The sequence below is a fragment of the Seriola aureovittata genome, chromosome 8 (genome assembly GCF_021018895.1).
Source record: "Seriola aureovittata isolate HTS-2021-v1 ecotype China chromosome 8, ASM2101889v1, whole genome shotgun sequence".
Taxonomy (NCBI): Eukaryota; Metazoa; Chordata; class Actinopteri; order Carangiformes; family Carangidae; genus Seriola; species Seriola aureovittata.
Genome location: NC_079371.1, coordinates 27092335 through 27120235, shown reverse-complemented (window position 1 = coordinate 27120235; position 27901 = coordinate 27092335).

Sequence of the window (27901 nt, the reverse complement as noted above, 5' to 3'; positions counted from 1 at the left end):
ATCAAGTGTTTAACCTTATTAACATTCATATTATGTGTTTTTATATATAATACAATATGATGAGTGAAATGATCATCAACACCATGACAGTGTTTCCACCTCGAGCTGCAGTGAACCAATGACAGTCTCATAAAAACAGATTCAGACATCCAGGGTTTCATACGTCACAAACCTAAGTAACCAATCCTGTTAACTGGTGGAGACAAGGGGCGGGGCTAAATAAACCTCAAACTTTGTCAGTACAGAGAGAGAGTTAGCATTAGCACAATCGCTAACACTGTGTCAGCCACTGGCGGTTACAAGCTAACAAACAACATAAACAAATAAAAGATGCTAACTATGCTAACTGTTCTGATCCGTCTGCTAGTCTCTGGTTCTGGTCTCAGACTCCTCATCTGAGTCTGGGTCTGACTGAGGCTCAAACATGTGGCTGAGTCTCTCTGATGTTTCCTCCTCTCACCATCTTGATACTCTCTGCTCTTTCACCTGTCCACCTGGAGACAGCAGGTGGTGGGCGATTTTTATTTTTTTACTTTTATGAGGGAAAATCATGTTAATGTTAAATATTAATCATAGCAGAGGATTTTTACAGTTTTTTTTTTTTTTACAGAGTTTAAAACGTGTCTGGAGAGGAACGTCAACGTTTTCTCCTGCATTGTACAAACTCTTCTGTTTAATTTCATTGATTGAGACCTGGTAATTTATAATAGACAATGTTGTAGCTCAATCTTTACTACAAAGAGTACTGTGCTTTACTGCCTTATCTTTGATGCTCAATTCTAAATTCTAAAATGAAAACATGCATTATCATTATTGTTGTTAATGTTTTCATTTGTTTTTACCTTAGGCTGCCTGCAGGTCCTGCATGTATGCAGCCTGACAGATGAAACCCAGGTTAAAACAAATCCAACGTTAAAAAACTTAAACTAAACAGATTAACTTGATGCCAAGCCCTGGTTATAACCTTTTCACCACACTGAAATACAGCCCACTCTGACAGCGCCTCATCTCATTACATTATAGACATAAATCAGCGTAGCTTACAGATTTTTCAGTTTATAAGCATCTACTGTACCTTTATGGTATCTTTATCCACGTAAACATAAAACTTAATTTAACACATAAACATAGCTTAAATGTGACTAATCATTATCGTTAATTATAATTAAATAAATACATCAAACAAAATAACTTATAATTACTAATTTTAATGAATTAAGGCATGTGTGGATTCTTGTCGGATCAGAATCAGAATGATTTGAAAACCACGGCTATAAAACTTGTCTTACCCACAGGGGCTTGGAGGCTTCTTGTTGCGCATAGAAACACACATAACCACACACACAGTCGTACACACACATGCAGCTGCACAGCCGTCTGAACACTTCCACAAATTGATAGAGACATTTTTGACTCGGTAACTCACTTGATTTCCCCAGTAATGACCATGTCAATATATTTCTGAAACCTCAGTGCACTGCCTCGCCATCCACATCCTGCCATTGAAAATCTATCGGCATTGACAAAAGCATGTAGACGAGTGACTCTCGTCCTTCTCTGTCAGTCTGTCTGTGTCGCTTCACTTCTCTTTTCTGTCACTTTCTAAAGCCACCAAACCAAACCATGTTCTCTCCTGTGCAGACTGAGATACAGAGATTGAAATTGTTGTTGAAAACCATGAGTTCAAATTCAATTTTCGTACATTCTAGTCTATTTCGACTTAGATGTGTAATTCTAATTGCCAATAAAGCAATTTGTTAGTTTTGTTTCAGTGTAGGATCCTAGACATGATGGTTTATACCCTCACAATAAACATACACTGTGTAGGATTGTCATAACAAGACTTTGAACACTTATAGAGAATGAAACCGTCAATAAAGCCTAAAGGTTTAATATGCTTCAATCAACTGGTTCATAGGAAAAAGTATATATATAGCTGTTCTGATTGGCCGAATATCTGAAGCCTGCCACCATAAAAAGGGGTGAGACACATTTAATTGTGCAAAGGAGCTGAGCTGGAGAGAGAAGTTCAAACCCCGCCTACTTCACCTCAGCACACATGGCTGTAGTCCCAGGGTGGACATGGCTGTTGGACTGTTGTTAACGTTATGAAATGTGCATGTAACTTCTGCCTCGAGGCGTCTCTCAATCAAAATAACAAAAGACGTTGTGGAATAGCGTGAGATCATGGGAGTTGCTGTTGTCGCCACCGTTGCTTCAGCTTCTCCTGGTTTGTATTCCTTCAGTGTCAGACGTTTTTATCGCAAACCAAATTCTCCACAGAGGAGTCCTCCTCTCCAAATCAAGCAGCCCAGAGGATTAAAACCAGTAGAAACGCCCAGAAAGCAGTTTACGTTTATAAATCAGGGATTCAGCGACGCTCTTCAGTGACACAGGACAGGACGTCTCCAGCAGCTGGGAGCTGAGCTGTCTAACATTTCCTCAGCTTGTTTCTCTGATAACTTCAGATTCAGACGTCCGACGACTAAAATCCTTCATCTGATTCAAATATAGAGCTGAAAACCACCAAGGTGTAAAAAGTGTATGTGGCTTTAAACTAGATAGAAGTCAATGATGAGCCTCTGTCAGACACATGATCATAGAGGATGTGATGTCACTGACAGATAAAAATCACAGATTTCTCTGGTTTGAGAATTGATGGAAACATTTGGGAAAATGTAAGAACACAACTCAACAACATATAGAACATAGATCTAGTCATTTTTAATGTGGAAAAGTCACATATTAAAACTTTATTCCCTCAGGAACAGGGATGTGCTCTCATCTCCCTGTTACATCGTGAGAGATACTGTGGCACAGACTTCTTGGTTTTGAAATACCAAGAAAGAAAAGTCCAGTCCCAGCCTGGTCAGATGCGTACATGAACTGATGAAGCCTCTTGGATGAGAGGTGAAACGTCTTCCCAGACAAATAATCAAGTCCAGTTGTTTTTTCGATTTAAAACTCCTTTAGGATACTATGACCTGGACAAATGAGAATATGCACAGGCCAAGAAAGAAAAGCTCATGACAAAAGAGCGGAAAACACAAAGTGGGATAAATTCATTAGATATAACAAGACATACTAAACATGAAATAGTATTTGGTAACACAAAAAAACAAAACAAATCTATATCTAGTTGTTAAGATATTTTGCTCTGGATCTACTTCATAAGAAAACCGGTGAAACGGTGAATTAGACCAACTAGGACACACTATCATTTTATCAAATGTTATTTGAAACATTGAATCTACCACATTCAAGAAACCCCAGTCCTCAGACAGTCAAAGTGAAGGTATTTACTGACCTTTCTGTGTCCAGGAAAGACTTGTTAAAACATGTGGGAGTTATGAATAGCATTCGCCTAGAAGGAGGTGACATTTCATAACTACGGCCGAGGACAATTCCAGGCTCTCCCACCTTAAATTGTTTTACAGCACTGACTGTTTGTAAGTGCCTGTATATTTCATATTTATTCATATCACCGCAGAAGCAGCAGGAAAGGCGCCTGGGCGTTGTCAAGAGATTACAAAAATGTACGTAATTGTTTGTCTCACTGAAGAGGTTAGTGTGTGAGCGGCGCTGAGGCTGAGGCCGAGTCCTCGGAGCTGGGCCTGTTTAGTATGCGCCGCCGCAGGTTTTACCTCTCTGCTGCACAAAGGAAATAATCATCTCTGGCGCGGTAAACATATATGTGTTGTAATGCATGTTCACTGGATACGATAATACCTTTTATTAGTGAGCAAACAAAATACCTCTCATTACTTCACAAACATCACCCAGAGAGTTTACCCTGAAAAGATTGTGCTGGATTCATCTCCACAACAACACCGTATCAGGTTTCATAGTAACAAAGAGACCTTTTCCCATTACATCGTCTCTCGTGAGGTCTTTCCCTGTTATTACTCATACTATCAAAATCTTCCCTTCATTGATCTTTTCTTATTATGCTCAGATCTGCTCTTGTTATATTGAGTTATTTTCTCATCATTGTGGTTATGAGGCGTTTTCTCATCAGAGTGCCAGGTTACCATAATATGGAGGAAAGTAATAAAGGGATCAACCGCACTGATGGGAATGGCAGAAGTCATGTGTGACATCTCTCAGAAGACTGTGTTAAACCATGAGACAGGACTATGACTCAACCGTGTTTTCCCAGTGTTCAGCAGTAGCGTCGCGACAAGTAGCAGCGTGATAGTTTGAATACATTTCACAGTAGTTTCCGTGGCGGTAACCTCACTGTTCTCTGACTCAAATGGCTTTTCAGTAGCGAAGCTCTTTTACTGATCAGGTGGAGTCCACACAAGCCAGCAGTTCTAAAGCTCAAGCACAGCAGAGCTTTCTGCTGCGGTCTGAAAATAAAACCAAGCGTCATAACAAGATGATACACAGGCATGTCTATCATAGATCTGTATCCACAGAATGATGGTGATGTCACATGCCATTCCTTGGGCTGGTGCCTACCACACAGGAGTAAGAGGATACAGACACAAGACCACGAGTTTACATGATGGAAAGTTGGCGGGGGGCATTAAAAATAAAAAATTTAGAAGACAAAAACAAGCAAATAAATAATTAAAGGTTACATATGTGATTTAATGGAAAGCCACAGCAAACAATGATCTTTTAAGCCCTGATTTACATGAGCGGAGAGTTTCAGTAGACCTCAGGTATTCAGGAAGCACAGATAGAAACTAAGAGCTGCTTCACTTTGCTTGGTTCTGAGAAGAGTGAGAATCAAAGCCCTCCCCCAGATCATCAGAGGGAAACTGGATCAAACGTTATTCAGAAGAAGTTTCTGTTTGTCATGTTGTTTCTGTTTGGAGCAGCTCTTTAGTCGTGTTACTGTAGTTTGAGTTGAATCATTGAGTTTTGACTCAGTTTACACAGTTTATCCAAATGTGCTCAAATCTAAATTGAGCACACTCATGCCACCATCTCCCGAGGGATTATGAACAGAGTAAACAAAGTGAATATCTAAATGCAGTGGGATCCAAAGAGAACCATGTTGATGGGGCATAATGAGTTCTGTAATACAGTATACATGTAAGTGGTGGAACGTGGATTGACAGCCAGCCAGACACCATTCAGTAATGACTGAGTGAAGAAAAGAAAAAACACAAAGAAAAAAGTGAAAAAACACAAATTAAATATAACTATACATGCTAATGATATAGGCTACATGCTACATGATCCACATTCACAAAGGCTACAAGCTACATGCTATCAAACTGAACATCTACAAATGCTATTTTCAGTCATGAATGCTCTTCAATACAGGATTTTAAGTATAAAGTAAATTGAACAGAGCATAACAAGCCAAGCCCCATATATATATATATATATATATATATATATATATATATATATATATATACATATGTGTGTGTGTGTGTACACACATGTAAATATATGTGTGTGTGTATATATACTTTGGAATAATTCTGATACTGAATAAAAAGTCAATGATGGTTATGTGTGATGGTAAGTGTGAGTCAACACTCACAGTCAGACTCTGGTATGTTTCTATCCATCCATTATGTTGAGGGCTACAAGGGACTGGAGCTTGTCCCAGGATTCACTGGTACAGTAGTACATCCTGGACACATTGTTATCACATTGCAAAAACACATGTGGATGAAAACATGCACACCTACAGGCAATTTAAAGTTTCCACTTGACTTGCATGAGTGTGGGAGGACACCTAAAAACCTGCCTATGGCGGAATTATTTCTTCATCTTCAACTTTCACATTTTAACTTTTCTCACAAGCACAAGAAGAGACTACGTAAATATCAGAGAGGATGGAGTGAGGTGGACAAAACACGCCATGGAAAAAAAGATTATATACATTAAAAAAGGAAAAAAGTGAGCTGAACTCTCAGTTGGTGTTCGTTGTTGAAGTTGGACTTCAGACTACACTTGTGTTGTTTTCTGATTCAAATCTCTTTGGTTCCTGGAAGTGAAAACATGGGGGAGTCAGTGAAACCAGTGAGCAAGAGGAAATGCCAAAAAAATGCTACAGCTTATTACTGGAGGCTCATTCTCTGAGCTTCTGATCCTCTCTTGACCTTTGACCCTGGCAGGAACATACTGTACATACCAGTGTTTATCCCTTTACATGTGGTCTGTGAGGGACTAAGCAGTGAGGCCATGTGCAAAAAATAATTTAACAATATATCTGATAACTGATAAATTTATGTTAAATTTAATTTGCCCCGCCACAGTTTCATGTATATAACTGATGCTTGCAACACAGACGTGCGCACAAGTGCTGTGATTTAACAGCGGAGATTTACAAACAAGTCATTTAGCTCGCTTTCTTATCCTGCTGCTTTTTATGGTTGTACATAGAACTTATGGAGAGTCAGTGAGAGAGAGAGAGAGAGAGAGATTAAAGCCATAAACAGCTGTTTCTATGTGCCTCCACGTATTGATTTAGACTCAGTATTGGAAATACTGTGGTTATCAAACATAAATAATGAACTTATTATTTGTGATGATTTTGTTTCAACATATCTATAAAATGTGTCTGTCATCTGACTGTCATCACTCCATGAAAGAGCAAAAGAGAGACACATGCAAACAAAACAGGACACGCTCGCTCTTTTGGTCGCTCCACTTTCTCTCTCGCACAAAGAGTAAAGTAAGTGAGTCACTTTCAGATAGCGACTCACTGTAGCCTCCAGTCTGCCCTAAAGACTGGCACTGCTCAGAGGACGTATTATAACCTCTTATCTTGAAAAAAAATCAATGAAGCTCTTGAAGCAACAATCACCACCACCTGTTACTGACGAGAAAACCATGTTCAGCGGCAAAACTTAAAATAACTCCTTTAAGGTTCATCAACCTTCAGCCACACCTTTTGCTCCACCAGGGAGGACGTCCCCCAGCAGCCACGGTAACTCAAAGATAAGAAAACAAGTGATTAATAAAACAGGGAATGGTATGTGCAAGGCCGACCCAAGGTATACGTAAACTGAGTGGCTGCTTAGGGCCCCTGTTGCCACCAGGGGGCCCTAAGAGTGCTCGAAATGCCCCACGAGATCTATATGTATATATATATATATATATATATATATATATATCTACAGTGCTGAAATACAACATTATAGATATGTATTTCAACTCGTTCAAAAATAATAAAACAGGCTGACGCCCCCGTCACACACGCCCATACCTATGGCACACAGTGGCATCTGGAGAAGGTGAACTCTCATTGGATTGTTATTTTTTGTTTATTGCATGCTGGTGTTTGCATTATACAATTGTTCTACCTGGAGATGAGACACAAGTTCTCAGAGACCAGTGTGGCTGGACTGCACAGCAGCCGGCAGCCCTGTTGAGATTTATTAGGCTGTATTATAATTCCTTATTCGTTATCAACAATGAGCGATATTATCACTTCAAATACATGGTCATATATATATATATGATTATGTATTTGAAGTGATAATATATATATATTATATACAACCAATGAAATTCTGCTTAGGGCCCCATAAAGTCTTGGGCTGGCTCTGTGTATGTGTTAAAATATGTGTATATGCACTAATGTGTGTATATAAAACAATGTGAGGTGAAGTGTGTGGTGTTATTTGTTTTAGTGCAGTTGAGTGAAAAGAGACTAATGAGGTGGGAGAGAGTGAGTCCAGTGAATATTACCATGTGTGGCTGTGATCATCACATGGTCCACTCTTCAAAGGGAATTAATCAAATGTCTCTAAGCAGATCCCCCGTCTGTGTGGACCCAGGATACTTCCCTAACAACCATCGTTCCCAATTAACTACATCTAATTAACACTAGCCACAATTAGAGCCAGTGTCTGAACTTTAGCCTCAAACACATCCATCTTGTTAAATTTTCCTGAATGGGACAAGCCATGAGGAAATGGAAATCAATAAGTCCCACTGATCAATTCTACTGCAGGCATGCATGAAGCAAACACACACACACACACACACACACACACATATATGGGTCTTTTCTAATTGTATATGCCATTAAAGAGATGCTGGTGAAGCTGATTTTGCTTCTCAGTCAACACAAGCTGACATTCATGTAAGTAACAATTTGTTGAGATATCAAATACGAAAGGACAGAAAGTGCTTTGGTCCATTTAGCACCAAATGTTCACAGCACAGGTCGTCCTCTACACATTGAAATATTTCTTCATATCAAGTAAATTTACCTACAACAATGCTTGCACGTCCGTGCTAACAATTGCTGTGCTGATAATTACTATAAAGACAAAATAGAGCTGAGCTAGTTTAATGGGAATGTCAGTTTTGCTGGAATTTGGTCGTTGGATATGATGGCGCAAAGTGAGGGAAAGTCTGGGAACCACCAAAGTGATTACGAGAGAGAGAGTAACCAGTACTACCAGTAAGTCGGACCAAGTGATGTTAACATTTACTGTAGGTCTTATGATGTGGGCCTGCTTACTGTTCCTGGGGTCAAAGTTATGATATGTAACTTTTATACATTCAAAAGTTACATTTACATTTGAGTTATGTTCTTACATTATCCCAAATGTTTCCATCAATTCTTAAACCTGATAAAACTGTGATTTTAATTTTGTCTTTATGTTACACACACAGTCCAACTGAAGATGATTACTTTTAGAATCCCAGAGTCATTGGGATTCATCTTCTGTGGGACCTGAATGTCTCTACAAACTTTAATGGCAATCCATCCCATATGTATTGAGATATTTCATAAAGTGGTGGACTGACCTATAGTAGCTCTATGGATGGGTGTTGCCTTCCTATTAGTCATGCTCGTGTTGCAGAACCTGGCGGCACTACTGAAGCGCTGTCATAGATCAGTGTTTCTCAGATCTGTCCAGGGACCTTTGTCTGAGGTTACAACAGTGGACAACAATAAAATGAGGACTTGTTTAATTTCACTCTCCAATAATAAAAAATACTTTTATTGTGATCTTAGATGACGCTTCGCTGTTTATCTCTCCATGAACAGAAACGAGGGTTCTGCATTTTATCACTACACAAACAAGAACTTTCTTTTTTTTTTTTCCTGTGGGTCCTTGACACTAAATCTGATCAGATGGAGTTTGTGGCCCTAATGTCTCTTTATTTCTGGGTCTGTGACTACCATAAAACACAGCCACAAAATCCCTCGCGAAGAAGAACAGAAACAATGAAAAAACAGAAAACAACATTAAACACGATTACAAAGAAGGCAAGAAATATTAAAGAATGAGTCATGAAAATAAAGTAGTCAAAAACAACCATAAAATGTTAGATAAAAGCTGGTCAATAAAAAAGAAACGGCTGACAACCACTGTCTTAGATCATACAGTAACATTTTTACTGGACGAGCAAATCAAATAAGAAGGGCTCTGGCAGAGGCCAAGTCAGCAACGCCTTTACACTTACAGAGATCTGGCAAGACTGTGACATCACAACCCAGCAGGCACCGTACTTCAATGTGACATGAGGAAGGTGTTGGGCTCTAACATCAGACAGGCGTTACACTTTGGTCAGAAATGAAAATCGGGTTGATGTGAAAGCCCGATGTAGCAGACGATGGGTTCTGCTCATGACCAGAATGTCTGCATTTTATGTGTTAAGTTGGGGTTGGCATGAGACATTTGGAAGTTGTATTTTCTTCTATTGCTTTTCTTTTTTCTTTCTGGTTGTGTCCAACCCTGTGTCCATAAACAGGTACAACAGAGACCCTGCCGCCCATCCACATCCATGACCCTATGAATTGGATGACCTGATATTCGAGTAGTAAGGGCGCATACCAAGTGGGCATAGATACCCTGAGCACTGAGTTCCTGGTTCGACTCCTGGCTGGCCAGACTTCATGTCATTCACATGCTCTCAGTCTTTGCATTTTCTGTCAATCTCTACTGTCAAATAAAGGTAAAAATGCCCCCCAAAAATTACTTCACCCTGGTTGTCACTCGTCACTCTGGACTTTAAGTCGGTTGAAGGGACTGAGACGGCATAATGTGTTGACGTAGATCCTATCTCAACACTTCTTACCATTGCAGCCCAACTGTCTACAGCGGAAGAAAGACTAGCTTGACCCTAGTGACTAAAAAGGGGATGTGAATGAGTATTAAAGAGGAGGGAAACTTATTCCAGACGCTGCAACACTGATCGATACTAAACTACTACTGGCAGTATACCACCTTGAATTGAACCCGGAAGAACATGCTGGCGCCGCCCACCACAACTCAAAGACTCAAAAAAAAAGAAACTAATCTGATTTGATTGAAGGATTTTGCTGCAGTTGGTTCAATATGGACCTTTCATTCTAGTTCAATTGTCAAACATTTTTGTTTTTCAAGATGATGTTTTTCTTGGGCTCATCTCATGAGCATAAACATTATAATTCTTCATGCCTTTCTGGTTGATCCCACACTCAAGCTAATTTGGATTCATGTTCGCACGGTTACCAAATAACACACACATACAGATCAGCACATGAATTTAAACCTTACATCTTGTAACTGCGGTATTTCATCCACATTCATACTTATACGGCAAACTGAATAAATGTAAATACCTTGGAAACCTCAGAGGCAGTGCTAAGAGTTTGGAGCTTTGGTCACGTAAAGGCGCAGAATGTATTATCACCCATTCTCTACTAATTTCATATTTTAACACTGAGCTATGACTTCTTAACATACAGTACTTATACGTTGTGTTAAGTTTGTTTGATCTATTATTTTGATCAGTACAATGTTATCATAACTAATTGAAGTTATGGTCAAAACTACAAACGAGACTTGGTCTAAATGTAGTATATGTCTGGACCGCCTCTGGTCTAATCCTGGTTTTATAACTGTGACGTCGTCTGACAAAATCACCAAACACATAAATGAAAACAAAGACTGAGCTGTGATTTCAGCTGGATTTACTGTAACATGATCACTCACAGAGAAAGTAGAAGAGACTTATTAATTAATATCTTTGTTATTTAGTCTCTCACACAGAGCAAGGCCTCCGTCTGGATCCACAATAGTTTAGTCTTTATTTACTTCAACTCCAGAATGTAACAGACTTTTATTAGAGGCAGGTCTTTATGTGTAACTCCCTCTGTTTGATATGTAGAGTTGGCTGCAGTGGTATTTTAGTGGGGTGCCTCGTTTTCAGTTGGTTTTTCTGTCTTATTAATGTTTCTGCATTACGTGTTAATTTAAACTCAACACTTCCTGTAACCTTTTTAAATTAAAAGACCAGTGGGCATAAACCCTGTATTTCTTTACAGGGCTTTTATTGCTGTTCTGCAGTAAGCATATCGTCTCATTTGTGATTGCTGGTGTTTCTGTTGTTTACATGTTGTTCAGATCTGCTGGTTTCTTACTGATGACTTCTCTCTCTCTCTCCCTCCCTCTCTCCTGCTCTCTCTGCTCAGTGTGTCTTATGTTTAGTTATTCCTCTGCCTCCTTTAGTAATAATGATACATGGAATGAAAGTAGTATATTTGCTGTAATGGAGGCTGGGCTCAAACAGTCCAGTGTGACAGCGTGTCCTGTCTGTAACAAGAGGTGTAGCCCTAAACCCCCGGTCAGCATCCACACACGGTCCAGTCCTGAACCAAATTTATACTATATACTATATTTGAAAAACAGTCTCTAAATCTAGAGACAATGAATTAAGTTGGCAACACTGCAGCTGTAAACATCCCTGATAGAACCAGTTTGATCCAGAAGTTCCAACTCAGTGATGAAGCACTCTGCTGACCAATGGTGGAAACATCATCAGTCAGTCAGTCAGTCAGGGAAATTCCAGAATATAGGGCTGGCCCTGCTGTCGTGGTCTAGCCAAAAAATAACCCAAGTCCATATAAAGTATATAAGTAGTATAGTAAAAATGAGCATCATCACTAAAAAGGTAGCTCACATAAAGAATTAATAAAGTAATTCATGTATTTATACATATTACACAGTGCAGTATAGCATATCACATACTTTGTGATAAAACCAGATGAGGATATTCCTCAGTATGTCATCAAAAAGCTCTGATGCAGTCAGGTGAAAGATACAAGCAGGACTCTGTGTAAACAATGGCATATGTGAAGAAAAAGATTTTACATGCTGAAAAGGTTGATTGTTCTTGTTCTTCCTGCCAGCCCATCACAGGATTCATTACTCATTTTAGAAAATATAAAACTACTTTCATTACAAAGACCCATGGAAGAGCAGTGTTTGTCCTGGTGCAGGAGCATCAGTGTCCAGAGAAAGCTGAGCTGCTGTACTGATTCATAGCAGTGCCAGTGGCTGTCTACCTGGGGAAAAGGTGTGTGTGTGTGTGTGTGTGTGTGTTTCAGAGTGTGTGTGAGAGGTGGGGGTCCTGACGGATGGATGGCAGGGTGACAGTGAACAGATGGAGGCTCTGATGGATTGCAGCAGCATTAAATGTGAAGGAGGAGCGGGGCCCTTAGTCAGAATGCAGGAGACGCAGCCGCCCTACACACCTCGTCGTTCTACCATTTCATCTCTGCCGCTTTATTGGCATGACTGTTTATCAGAGGTCCTGTTCAAAAGCAGAGTGGTGAATGTCAACTGTCAAAACAACAAGTTTGTACATTCACACCGGCTCCCTGTCCACCACTCTTCTCCCAGCCTTTTTCACATGTTTCTGACTGATTTTTCGGATCAGACCTTCAAATAGATTTTTTGTCTGTTTTGTTGAGTGCATACATGTTTTGCACAATGGCACAGAATACACTGGCAGGAAGTAACCCATAATTAATCCATAGCAGTGTTTTTTTTCGAATTGCCAAAAAAAACTTGTATGGCCCTTTCTTGACCTGCCACGTCTTTATTGATAACTATACTATTTATTATAACATGTCCACGAGAATGGGACGGACAGATGGAGAGACAACCAGAAAACAATATGCCTCCGCCTCCAGACTGAGTGTTGATCCATAAGAAGATATATTTGTAGTTTTAAGAACCAAAAACCATCTCAATGTAGTTTTACTTCTCCTCTCTCAGTGGACTGAGCGCTTTGATACTTTCACAGTATTAATATAGAACCTAGACGTGCTTTACAATCAAACAACACATGAACATCTTCCTTTATATACTATATGGGACACCTTAGAAATCTTATGGTCATAGTTAAAAGAAATGTCATATGTTTGTGCACACAGTATTCACCTTTGTGTTTGACCCATCCATCAATTGTGGCTTTATTAAAATATCATCCTATTTTATTCTCCTGATGAGGCAACAATCACAATCAACTCTAGAGGCTGCCTGTGTTTAACACAAAAATCCACTATTTCAGCTTTAGGACAAACGACCGATGCTTTTGTTTTTCTTGGGAGGAGAGTCTCAGCGTTTCAACGCTACACCAACCTTGCGACCCAACCTCCTCACCAAAGCCGTTTTGGAACAGTCAAGAAAACAAAAACTTCACACAGGTCAAAGCTTTTCCAGATCACACTGGGCCAATTACTAAGATGCCAGTTTGTATATTCTCTCAAAACAAATTAAAAGATAACATTTCCTGCTCGAAAGAAATGGAGACACACCTTATGAACTGAATTAAATTTCTATTTCAAGATACTGAGTTTCATTTTGTTGTTGAATATAATCACTATGGAGAGAATCATGTGTGGGGGGGGGGTTACTATATTCATGAGGTCTGAAAACTGGGAGCCCACTATACTTGGGAGGTCCAACAGCTTTGTGGGGACCAAAATGCTGCATCCCACATGTTTAACTGGCAGTTTAAGGGTTAAGACTTGGTTTTCGAGCTGGGTTTGGGATTTATTTGGGATGGTTAAGGTTAGGGTAAGGAGTGTCCCCATGGGCTGAGTGGAGCAAGTCTGTATGTCTGTGTGTGTCCTCTTGCCATCTGCTGACAGAGATGCTACCTTCCATACTGATCACCTGCCTCATAATTACCTCACTAGTTACAGTTCCACTGCGTCAAACACTGCAAATACACACACACACACACACACACACACACACTCATATTACCACCAATGCTAAAATATTAAGAGCTAACAGAATAATGAACTTACAGATATTTTTATTATTCACTTAGTCACATAGTTTTACATAATACTGAGTCACTGCCAGTGCACTTGGCTGCAGATTAGCAGGTTGATTAGCACTGTTGGGTTTGTGACTCTAAGCAGTCATGTGTTACTCATTTCTTGTCACTCATTTTTTGAGTAAAACTAAGTGATTTATTGCTCCCCTGGTGAGGCTAATTGGTTACCAGCTATGTGGCTACCAGCTGTTGGGTCTGAGCTCTATTAGTAACTGGAAATCATTATTACTCGGCCTCACACGGGGGCATCGTTAGTACTCGGCCTCACCCGGGCGGCACCATTATGTTAACAGTACTCTACCTCATGAGCTGGACACCAAATATGTTAGATTTCGGTTGTTTATCAATTTATTGGCTATCACAAATTAAGAAAATATTAATATTAAAAATATTAATATTAAAGAATAACTTTAAAATGAATTAAAGTTCACGGGGCACCAGCCTAAACTAATAGGCAAAATAGCCAATATGCTTTTAGTCTCAATTTATTACAATTATTCTGGAACTCTGATTAATCATTAGCTTACTAACTATAACCAAATTACCAAATCAATAGTAAGTTACAGTTGAAGGATTGGAATTCTACCGAGTAGAGGTTGGCAATATTCACGCTTATGCAACATTAAACACACCAGTAGTTATACTTAAAAAGGCATTTATTTACAATGGAGCAGAGTAAAGTACAATGTCTAATCTAGCATATACAGGTGTGTGTGGGTGTGTCTGTGTGTGTGTGTGTGTGTGTGTGTGTGTGTGTCTGTGGGGACACAGACAAAGGCAAGATGGCCGACTCAAAGTGGTCACTGTGACCACATGACCTGAACAAAGAAGACTACAAAGATGGCGGTAAACAAAGAAACTACTAAAATGGCCGCTGAGACCACCTAGTGTGTGTGAGAGGGGAGGTGTGAGTTTCTTTGTTAGCCTAGCTCATGTAATCTAAAGGTACCAGGTTAGAGGGGGAAGGTTAGCTTCATGCAGGTTCTAGGACTGAGACGTACTGCTATGTGTGTGACATACGAGTACTCGATTAACTGTATGACTGACCACAACCTAAGCAAACATTACAACCACAAGACATCAATCAACAAGTACATTAACAAGTTAAGACTTCTGCTGATTAGCTATGCGGTGCTATGCTGTGCTGGGAGAGGTAAGGCCCAGTCCGTTAACGTTACCCAATCCTTGGAACAAGCAAAGACGTCCTTTCCAGTGTCTTGTAAAGTCCAGTGAGTTTGGGGGGTTTCCTGGTGGAATAAAGTCCTGTCTGGCTGTGTTGCTTGCTGGTATCTCCTTTGTTCCCCTCACAGAGTTAGCTGTTCCATGCTAACTCTGCTACGACTCCTGTTGCTTGGAAAATCAGCTGGCCTTGTGTTGTAGCCGCTGATTCTGAAGAGGATTTGGTTCACTCACAGTTAATCCGAAGCAGGTCGCTGTTGTGGAGGAGAAGAGTGTTTGCAGGCTGCTGGTTGCAGGCCGGCGAGAGAGCTAGTTTCTCAGGTAGCAGAGCTGACCTGGGCTGGGGCCTTGTTGCCCTTTGAAGAACCGAGAGGAGAGGGCTGGAGCTGCTCTCCAGAGCAAGCCAAGAAGGGAAGAGAGAGAGAAGGGGTCTAGAAGACTGGTTTTGTTTGGTGACACCCTTGGGGGTCACATGTCACACGCTGGCCATGGCTGGCCAGTAAGGTCCGTGGGGGGAAGGGTCATCCCCAGGTGTGAACGGTGAGGAACTGTGGAGTGTGAGTTCCTTTGTCCAGTGGAGCAAAGAAACATTTGGTCTATTGAATGATTGAGTCCCAACAGTCCCCCCTTTGTTGTCAGGATGCCACCTGACGTGTCATCCTGAGAGCATAATGTATAGTTCATTTGTCAGTTCATTCAACGGGTAACATCTGGGCATTTGTCAACACTATCTATCTTGGCTAAGCAAGAACAATCAGGTTACAAAGCAGAATTCAGATAATAACCACAATGATGAAATAGTGTAAAACAACTAACATGTTTCCTAGTTACTCATGGTGTTAGTGAGGACTGGAAAGTCAGTGATGTTAGTTTGTTAAGGTGAGATATAGAGGGTCGCACCTAGAATGACAAGATTTGGAGTGTCTGGGTGAGTGTGCCATGTATATGCAATGTCCTAAACTTGTATCTGATTTGATTCAGAATTTAGTTTGCTGCTGCTGCTGCTGACAAACCCATTGTGTCCATCTGGAAGAGTGTAGGGTACCCTGAGCCTACTTACTGTCAGTACTCAGTGCGGCGAACTCTGGAGCGCCGGTGCTTTAAGTTTTCCTTAACTTGTGGCACAAAGCTGTAACACTTTGAGTAGCTGAAGAAAGAACATTCAGAGGCATTGTCACTGTCTGAGTTAACATGGTCAGAGATGACGTGGTCATTGTCTGATCCATGTGTTGACTGGTCCTGTGTCTGAGCCAGAATTTCTGCGTAAGGCCGTCTCCTGCTCCTGTTGTGGGAGTGCCTATCTCTACGCACTTGGTGGGTGTGGCGGTTACGCTCAGCACCCATATGTGGCCTTTTGTCACCCCCCTTCGATCTGTTCTGAGGGTGATCTTTTGAGGTTACATGTCTGTGTGACGCTAATGTGTTTGAGTTGCTAGGCTCAGTTGTTTTCCCCCTTGCCTTGGAATTGACCATGGTTTCCCAAGCCATTTTTGTCATCTTCTTTATTTCCTGCATGGTGGGCTTACCTTGATGCGTCATCAGTGTAACATGAGTGCGTACACAGGGATGGAGGTTTCGTAGGAACAAAGACTTGAAGGTGGAGTTCTCCTCTAAGCCTGGTGTGTTCCTACCCTGAAAATATGCATGCCTCAAACGTTGGTAAAAGTCATTGGGATGTTCATGGCGGGAGTGTTTGATTTGTGAGGCTGCAACCAAAGATTCTATCTCATCCGCAGCAGGAGAGAATTCTTCTGTCAGTGCTTGACAGAGCTCTTTGTAGTCATCTCTGACACTGGGAGGCAGTGATTGCATAAACTTGTGGACTGCTTTTGAGCTGGTCTTCCACACAAGTTTAGTTTTCTCCCTTTGGGTTGCATGGGGCAAATCAATTAAGTTGTGATCTAACTCCCTAAAGTAGTTTTCAATATGTTGATCAGAGCTGTCTGGATCAAAATGTTCAATGTCCTTTGCTAATAACTCAAGCGCTTCGAGGCGGGGGCACTGTGAGGTCCCTACTGATGAAGGCGAGACTATGCTAGCTGGACTAGAGGAAGGAGCTGAACAGCGGTCATCACTCTCATGGAGGTGCAGAGAGGAGGCTGAACAGTCCGGAAAAGTTTTGGTCCTTCTGTTGGAGGGGTGAGCACAGGTGAAACTGTTATGCATCAGTGGCTGATGGGAACATGAATATCCTCTACCGGATAAACTACCTGTCTCTTCATTGTCAGTTTCAGGAAGATGGGAAGTCAGGTGGGTGTAACCTCTGTCTCTCAGTGGAGGTTGAGGAGCTGACTTCATTTCCCAGGACTTAGGGTCAGTTGGGAATTTGTCCCATCCTCTGAGTGGAGGCGGAGTTAACCTGTCATTAAGGGAAGAGTGTGAAGCAGAGAAACCAGAATCACAAGCACTGACCGATCGTGGTGGAGCAAAGCATTCTGATTTAACCCTTAACAATTCTTCCTTGTGTGAACAGAGGTCTACCTCTGCTGCATGCAGGTCTCCTAAGTAGCGCATGGCTTTCTTGTTAGCTTCCTTAACTTCCTGGAGGAGAAAAGCATTTTGAGCTCTAAGCGATTTTACCTCCTCCTCTAGGGCTGCTTGGCTCTGAAGTGAAATGCTGGTTTGCCTGTGGAAGTTCAACAGTACACATCTTAACAATGGGCCTTTGGATGCAGTCTGAGCATCACCTTTGTCACTGAGTAGCAAGTCTATTTCTTTACTGCACTCACTGGAATTTAACTTGCTGATAAATTCTAGGTAGCCAGGCTTCAGGCTCTGTGCTAGGGAAGAAATAAACTGCTCTACACAGGAGTTCTCCATTGTTGTGTCTGGGAAAGAGGGAGGTTAAACAAGTTTTTCACAAAACAAGAAGGCAATATAGTTGGCTGCGGTGTTGCGCTGGCAGACACCTTGTAGTGTAGTTTGGTAGTACACTAGCCTAACTAAACAATGCAGTGGCCTACACTATGGGGGGTAGCTTCCTGTGGAGGAGGGGCAGCTACACTAGTGGGCATAAAGATTAAGGACAGTAAAGGCAAGTGCAGGTTTACTGTCTGCTTAAGAAATGTTTCAAAAAGCAATGACTGAGATGCAAGGCAGTAACAGTCCAAAGATTATCTCTTCAAGTTGACTCAGGCTGTAATGCAAGGCAGTAACAGCTAGGTGCAGAACTTGGGTTTCACAGGGCTGGTAGCACGCTGTGGCTCTATCTCAGGCTCTATTTCTTACTCAGGCTGAAATGCTTGGCAGTAACAGCCAGGTATAAGCTCTCTGTGTTACACAGGGCTGTCGGCACACAGTGTTTAATGTTAAAGGGAGCAGCAATTCTGACAGCTTTACTAGATAGCATTGAACACGTGGTATTCAGATGCTGAACTGAGGTTCTTACATTTCCTACAGACTAAACTCAACTGGAATTGTTAGCAACAATAGCAGGCTCTTGATACTAAGGCTTAAGTGTTAGCTATTAATAACTGGAGGACGTCTAATATTACTTAAGGTAAAATTAGTAAACCAATTCTCACCACAGTGCACTTGTTTGTAAGTACACCTGGACGTTTACTCCTGTGGTGGACTAAAAAAATTTTTTCAACCTTTGCGGTTTTGGCCAAATTATGAATTTAATATTGCACAATTATGAATATTTGCCAATATTACTCGGCCTCACACGGGGCACCATTATGTTGGGTCTGAGCTCTATTAGTAACTGGAAATCATTATTACTCGGCCTCACACGGGGGCATCGTTAGTACTCGGCCTCACCCGGGCGGCACCATTATGTTAACAGTACTCTACCTCATGAGCTGGACACCAAATATGTTAGATTTCGGTTGTTTATCAATTTATTGGCTATCACAAATTAAGAAAATATTAATATTAAAAATATTAATATTAAAGAATAACTTTAAAATGAATTAAAGTTCACGGGGCACCAGCCTAAACTAATAGGCAAAATAGCCAATATGCTTTTAGTCTCAATTTATTACAATTATTCTGGAACTCTGATTAATCATTAGCTTACTAACTATAACCAAATTACCAAATCAATAGTAAGTTACAGTTGAAGGATTGGAATTCTACCGAGTAGAGGTTGGCAATATTCACGCTTATGCAACATTAAACACACCAGTAGTTATACTTAAAAAGGCATTTATTTACAATGGAGCAGAGTAAAGTACAATGTCTAATCTAGCATATACAGGTGTGTGTGGGTGTGTCTGTGTGTGTGTGTGTGTGTGTGTGTGTGTGTGTCTGTGGGGACACAGACAAAGGCAAGATGGCCGACTCAAAGTGGTCACTGTGACCACATGACCTGAACAAAGAAGACTACAAAGATGGCGGTAAACAAAGAAACTACTAAAATGGCCGCTGAGACCACCTAGTGTGTGTGAGAGGGGAGGTGTGAGTTTCTTTGTTAGCCTAGCTCATGTAATCTAAAGGTACCAGGTTAGAGGGGGAAGGTTAGCTTCATGCAGGTTCTAGGACTGAGACGTACTGCTATGTGTGTGACATACGAGTACTCGATTAACTGTATGACTGACCACAACCTAAGCAAACATTACAACCACAAGACATCAATCAACAAGTACATTAACAAGTTAAGACTTCTGCTGATTAGCTATGCGGTGCTATGCTGTGCTGGGAGAGGTAAGGCCCAGTCCGTTAACGTTACCCAATCCTTGGAACAAGCAAAGACGTCCTTTCCAGTGTCTTGTAAAGTCCAGTGAGTTTGGGGGGTTTCCTGGTGGAATAAAGTCCTGTCTGGCTGTGTTGCTTGCTGGTATCTCCTTTGTTCCCCTCACAGAGTTAGCTGTTCCATGCTAACTCTGCTACGACTCCTGTTGCTTGGAAAATCAGCTGGCCTTGTGTTGTAGCCGCTGATTCTGAAGAGGATTTGGTTCACTCACAGTTAATCCGAAGCAGGTCGCTGTTGTGGAGGAGAAGAGTGTTTGCAGGCTGCTGGTTGCAGGCCGGCGAGAGAGCTAGTTTCTCAGGTAGCAGAGCTGACCTGGGCTGGGGCCTTGTTGCCCTTTGAAGAACCGAGAGGAGAGGGCTGGAGCTGCTCTCCAGAGCAAGCCAAGAAGGGAAGAGAGAGAGAAGGGGTCTAGAAGACTGGTTTTGTTTGGTGACACCCTTGGGGGTCACATGTCACACGCTGGCCATGGCTGGCCAGTAAGGTCCGTGGGGGGAAGGGTCATCCCCAGGTGTGAACGGTGAGGAACTGTGGAGTGTGAGTTCCTTTGTCCAGTGGAGCAAAGAAACATTTGGTCTATTGAATGATTGAGTCCCAACACAGCTATGTTTCCATTCTACTCCCGTATGTGTAGCAGCCTCCTCTCCTCTCCAAGCAGGATCAGTCTGCCTCCTCTCCTGTGAGTTATCAGGAACCCAAACACCATTGATGTCCAATATCCCTGTCACTCTTGCTTCTTGCTGGATTAAAAAAAAAGTTGCTGTAAATATTTCCGCTGACACAAACTCTTTCGTGCCATGCCAGAGAGCAGCAGATGAAGCTGTGGGTATGAAAATGATGGGATACAAGAAAACAAGAAACACAAGCAATCGGATCCTCATACAGGCTGGAAACAAACCAACAGCTCAGTCAAACTCATCTGGAAAAGCAAACTATAAACGCAGTTTACAGACCTACTTCCTGCTTCAACTTTCACTTACTGTACTTGAATGCACATGAATGGGATTATTAGGAATATTACAGGTGCACTGATTGCAAGCAGGCATAAACCTTCCTTAATAGAACTGATTTCAAGGGATTCTGATGTCAATTAACACTGAATATGCCTTACAACAGGGTTCAAACTACTGGGGGGGGGGGGGGGGGGGGGGTATCTCAACCAATTTTCCATTCAAGTGGAACTCCACTGATCCTACATATCAAATTCCGTGTACATGTTTTGGGGAGTACTCTTGCACAACATTTATACCAAAATGCATCATCTTTTGTTATAAAGTATCTTTGCTTACATTTTGTTGCTAGGTGTTTTTATTACTGTAACCATGACAACCGAGGTCCGGTACACCTGCCACAATAGGGGCGCTATTTCAGGAGACGCTCCAATGGGTCGTATCAGAGGGTTGAAAATAACGACCTGTATGTTCGTTCAGGTTGGAGGAGTTTTTGCCTTAAACACATGTTTATTATTGATATAATGATATATTTATCTATTTGTTTGTTTATTTGATAGGGACAATACGTGTTAATGAACATCAGTACAAAATACACAATGTAAACATGCGGGATTGAAGCAAAAATTTACATCCGTAGGGGAAGATAACATAAAACTGAAAACATATGATGATGAGAGTCCAGTACAGAACGGAGGTTTAAGTTGGAGGACTTGTTGCAGCTTGTGGTTTCAGGAAGTGCACAATGGGACACGTGGTAGAACTGCACTCTGGTGCAGGTCACTTGTTGAAGCCAGTGCACCCTGACATCTCCCATGTTTGACTACTGAGAGCTTACCTCCCACATACCAAGTGTTTTGATGAAGTGAGTTCTTTCAGCTTCTACCCTGCTGCTTTCAATGAAGTCCAGTAACTTTACAGTCGAGGTTAAGCTCAAAGCCATCGCTCAGGATGCCTCCGATCCGGCCTCTATATGTAGCACCACATTTACAAATGGAGGGGATGCTCCAGTTCTGCTGCAGGGGCAGTTTTTCTGTTTCTCTGGTTGGTGAATATAGTTTCCTTTAGTTGCCTGTAATCTGTCATCGCGGCTGTATCTGTCCTTGTAAAATTAAAATCTACATACAGCGCAGTGATACATGCTGAGGTATGCCTGGCACTTATCCAATCACGTCAGCTGACTTTAAAGCATATGCACATCTAATTTTCTCCAGACGCTATGCAGACAAAATGAAATTTCCATAAAATTTGTAAGGGAACATTTTCTCCCCCGCACTGATATATTGAACCGCTTATTGAGTTTGAAACACTTTTTAGGGCTGCTGAAAGGAAGGAAATGGAAAGAATGCATGCTGACCATGAAAACACAGATGACATTACTACTATTCAGGGAGAACGGGAGAAGCAGGGAATAATGAGAGAAGAGATATTTCAATATCTCAGAACCCTGAGTCCTCCATGAAAACGAGAAATTTTCTTTTTTAATACCCCCTCTGTTTTTCCCTCCAGATTACAGCATTGTTCTAACCTCAGCACACTCAATTTATGTCAGATAACTTTCTGAACAGTGGCAAACACATTAACATGAAACATTTAACTGAATCAGCTCCAATCTAATTAATCCGGTTTGCTCGGTAGCGTGGATAGGAGTCAATACTTGCACTGCAGCACTGGCGAAGATGTCTCTATTTCCTCTCCCTCGCCTCATGACAGAGCTGATGAAGTAATGGAAAGGTGAAAGAGCCGCCGTCAGTGGGAGATGCGATGAGTGATGATCCGTCCTCCACTTAATCACAGTATTGGAGAGGATAGTGGAATCTTAACTGTTTTCTCATCTCCGCCCTGAGCGCTGCCGCCTACTCTCAACCTAGGCAACTCCTGATGCCTCTCTTCATCCTAATGAGTGAAGGGAAGATGAAGAGAGGAGAGATGAGGGATGGACAAAGAGGTGAGGTTGGGTCGAGGCAGATAGAGACTGTGTCTGCAGCTTGACAATTAATAGATGGTCACTGTAGCTTCTTGAAAAGGACTCCCACACACTTGGCTTATGGTATCAGCCTTTTCCCTACAGAAGCTAGACTCTCATTAGATGAGACTGACGGCTGTCTACAAACACCGACCAAGACTTTGCTAGGGAATGGCGCTGCATTTTAATGAACTGAGTAAATACAGTAAAAGTGGCAGTTAAAGGTGCAACACATGATGCATATTCGTAGTAACGACTCGGGAGCTTTCACTACTTTGTTTCTGAGACACGAGTTGCATAATCTTGCTTCATGTGCTCAGACGATGTTGTGGACAAAATCAAATATGACCATATGCTATCACCCGGTCTTTGATCAAAGCGAGCGGCACATTACCAATACACTGCACATTCACAGACATTTTACAGGGTATGAACTCAACGCACAGACACACACACACACACACACACACAGCCTCGTCTTACACTGTGACCAAGCTGCTATTGAACTGCAGCTTTTAGTGAAGCTGAATTCTGATGCTGTTATGACAACTCTGTCAATCTCTCACCCGAAACCCCATTACTGTCCACGCTCAGTGGGAAGGCAGCCCCAGCAACAGAGCTGTTCCTTTAGTGCTAATTATTTCATCCACTCGCTCTTTGTTTGCGTGCTTGATTTTTTTCTGATTGAACTGAATTGATTGGATTTTATCTGATACTGAACTCAAACTGCAGTGGTGTTAGAGAGGTTGAGTTTGTCATGTGAATTAGAATACACCGAACTATTGTATTTTCAGGAGCATGAAAGAATTGCCACATAAATTATAGGCTGTAAATGGACCAAACCGGACCCAGGAAGACACGCACAGATACAGTATGAGGCAGCATCGATAGATTAACACTAGAGGTGCTGACATTCCATAACTACTAGAACTGCTGTAAGCTGTCATTTTGACCCGAGACTCCAAACTCTATAATCTCTCATGAATACACATTTGTAATATTAATGTATTTATTGTGTTAGGAGCAAACCACCTCGGGCCAGACTCGGACCTGGGCCACTTCGGAAAGGACTGACCCTACATGGTATGCGCTCTAGCAGGTGAGCCATTCGGGTGCCCGGTGAACCCATTTTCATTGTTTCACTTTCCGTGCCCCATTGGGCCAGCAGCTTCAGTCAGGATATTATGGCTGTGCTTTCTCCCTGGACATGCAGCTGGCTGAAGGACCGTCCGCACCGTACCATCCCTCAGCTTTCCACAGCCTCCTCTGGCTGAGATGACTCCAAGGGCAGGCTGAGCACTCCAGTTTGCTCAGCACATCACACGACAGCGGAGCTCACCTGGTGTGTCAGCCGGGAACAGAACATCTGGATCCGCAATCTCTAATGAAAGTAGGCGCCTATTTTTGGATTTTGAATAATGAAGTGCTTTCACCCACCCAGGAAATGTTTCCTCCCTTCCACCACTTGACAGATCCCTTGCATCAGAATCATCACTGTCCAACTCTTGAAGCTTCTACAAGCCTCTAGCAGATAAACAATAGAATAGCGCGGAATTCCCTGCGGTCAATATGACCGTGTCTGGCCAAAACAGGTAAAAATGATTATATTTTCTTTGCCTCTTCTATAATTTAAATAAAAACCATTGTAAATACAAAAACAGACGCTTTTAATTAAAGTCAAGAACCAGCAGTGTTGTATTTCTTCATTTAACAAAGTTATTACACATGCAAGAAAACTTTCACAATGACCATTGTGGTTCAAGTGTGAAAGGGCTCCTGTTAAATGTTCAAACACACTTGACATGGTGACACATGTGGTGCTTGTGCTGTGGATATTATTAAGATTTCAAATTGTATACTCTGTACAATGTCCAGGCTGTGTTTTCTCTTTCCCCTGAAAACAGTATAACTGAATTCTCATTCATATCTGGATCATCATATCATCTGGATGAGCCAAGTGGTTACATGAAGATTAAGTTCTTTGATTTGAACACCATCCAACCCGACATTCTTAAAGACAAGCTGGAGGGGATGGGGTTAGATCCCTGCTTCACGTCCTGGATCATAGATTACCTGACAAGACGACCACAGGCTGGGTAACTGTGTGTCAGGGACAGTGATGAGCAGCACTGGGGCTCCACAGGGGACTGTCCTGGCTCCGTTCCTGTTCACCACTGTATACGCCGGACTTTAAATACAACTCTGAGTCCTGCCACATCCAGAAATACTCGGATGACACAGCTACTGTGGCGCGTATCAGGAACGGGCAGGAAGAGGAGTACAGGGATCTGATGATGGCCTTCAGTAAATGGAGCGACAAGAACTGCCTCCTTCTGAACACCTCCAAGACCAAGGAGATGGTCATGGATTTCGGAGGGCTAGGCCCACCCTTCAGCCAGTCAACATTCAAGGGAAGAACATTGAGGTGGTTCACACTCATAAATACCTAGATGTGCACCTGGACAGTAAACTGGACTGGTCCCTGAACACAGATACCATCTACTTGAAGGGGCAGAGCCGGTTCTTTTTCCTCAGGAGGCTCAGGTCCTTTGATGTCTGCGGTGAAATGCTGCACATGTTTTATCAGTCAGTGGTGGACAGTGTACTCTTTTATGCTGCAGTCTGCTGGGGCAGCAGCATCTCAGACATGAACATAAGGTGACTGGACAAACTGGTCAAAAAGGCTGAGTCTGTGCTTGGCAGGAGTCTGGACTCACTCAGGACTGTTATGGAGAGATGCATGCAATGTAAGATGGAGGCCATCTTGGACAATACCAACCATCCTCTCCACAGCATTCTGGCAGGACAGAGAAGCAGTTACAGCTGCAGCAAACATCTCATCTCACTGCGCTGCAGAACAGAGAGGTTCAGGAGATCCCTGACTAATTTAATTATTATTGTTTATTTATTATCAACTGTTTTTATTATTTTCAACAATGAGCTAATGGACACATGATTTTCCCCTAGGGGATAAGTATCTATCTATATATTGAGTGTGACAGCACTCTCTGTCATGAATCAAGGCTCTTATGGCTGTTGTAACATATCAACAGAAATGTTATTTTGCTCCGAAAATGCCGAAGGGAGTTGAAGTGTCAGTTGAAGTTCAGGATCTGGAAAGAGTTAAGGTCCAAGTGTTAGAGGAGTTAGTTGTAGTCTATTTACTGAAAGAAAACTGAAAAGCAGTGCATTGAATAGTACAACATTTTACAGAGAGGACAAAACAACAAGTGGCTCAAGTTACAAAACCAGAACCTATAAGAAGCTTGTTGTTGAGGATCAAAAGTAAAGTTGACCTTTGTAGTCAAGTACCCATACATTATATTATATACTTAGTTATATACAGTATATACCACCAGTTCCCAACCTGTGTGCCAGTAAAGGTGTTGCAGGTGGGCCAACAAATCATTGGCAAATCATGTTAATGATCGTTGAATTAAAATAAAAAGCGCCCTGAGAATGCATCGTTTGTCCTCCATATTGTTATGGCGTCGGCTGTCAGCTGCCAATCTTTTTGAGATGTTTTGAGGTTGGGAACCACTGGTATATACTACACTTTATACTGCTACTACTGCTATATCTGTTCTTCTCGTGAGACATTCGGGACATTTTCCCACATATTCTTGAGAGTAACCTTAACTAATTAAAGAAATGCCAGAGACTCTTCTATAAACATGGGATGACATTTTACTGCAGCTCCAGTTGTTTTGATGAACTAATTAAATAACCATTCACAGCTGGCTTCATTCGCCGAATGACTCTAACAACTGTGGTTCCTAGAGGCAGCAGCGCTAACGAACCAAGTGACATCAGTGGCCTTGATAACCAGGTTAAATACCTGGGTCTCCTCACCAGTCAGTCAGAACTGAAGCAACCTCTTGAATGATAAGTGACATGTCCTCTATCTACAGTCAAGCCCAGCTGCCCTCAATTTAACCCTTCCTGGATGCAGTAAATAGCATCACCCATCTTATCCTCAGGCACCTGGAGGATACTAAGCATCTGCACACATCGGCCTGCTTTTTATTGATTTTAGTTCTGCTTTTTATACTATGCAACCTTATTTATTACTTGGGAGACAGATCCAGATGCATGTAAATCTTTTCATTATCAAATAGCACTTTTAAAAAAAAAATGATTTGGTTAAGTATGTAAAAATAAAACCCTAAACTGATAAGTGTGGATGCTCCCCACGGATGTGAGTTCCCCACTTCTCTTGACACAGGATACAAATTAGTCTTTGTGAGTAGTGACACTTGCAACTAAAAACTGAAATCGTCTGACGACACCATCCTTTCTGGGCTTCAGGTCAGAAATAAGGAAACATCATCGAGGAGCTCTGGAGAGTTTGGGAATTGGTGTAATACTCACCATCTCATTATAGATGTGAAAACTAGAATCACCTCCTCGTGGTTGTCTGCCTCCGCCACTAGATTCAGGTTTACATCCCTGTTTAACCAGAATATGAACCATTTGTGTAAAATTCTGTGTAAAAGTCTTGAGCAATGGCTAAAAAAGTATTTTGTAAGGTCACACTGACATTGACCTTTGACCTTTGACCACAAAATCTAATCAGTTTGTCCTTGAGTCCTCAACACTTGTGCCAAATTTAAAGAAGTTCATTCAGAGCATTACCGAGATATTTCGTTCACAAGGCCAAAACTGTGTTTTGTGAGGTCACCACAGCCTTGATCTTTGACCTTTGACCACCAAAATCTAATCAGTTCATCCATGAGTCTGAGTGAATGTTTGTGAAGTTCTGTCATGGTGTTACTGAAATATCATGTCTACGAGAATGGGACGGCAAATGTAGGAAATTACATATGTTACACCCTGAAAAGAATAAAGATGTTCAGACACAATGTTTCCTCTCTGGCAGCTTCATCGAGAATCTATTTGTATCACAAGTAAGATCAAAAAAGATACTGTAACATGAAACGTGATCCATAACACAGTTTGGTCCGCTGTTTTAAATATCATGGTGTTTATATTGACAGTTGTCTTACTTTGCATGCTCCTGCTGAAAATCAAAAAATGCCCCATCAGTGAAGACAGACTGAT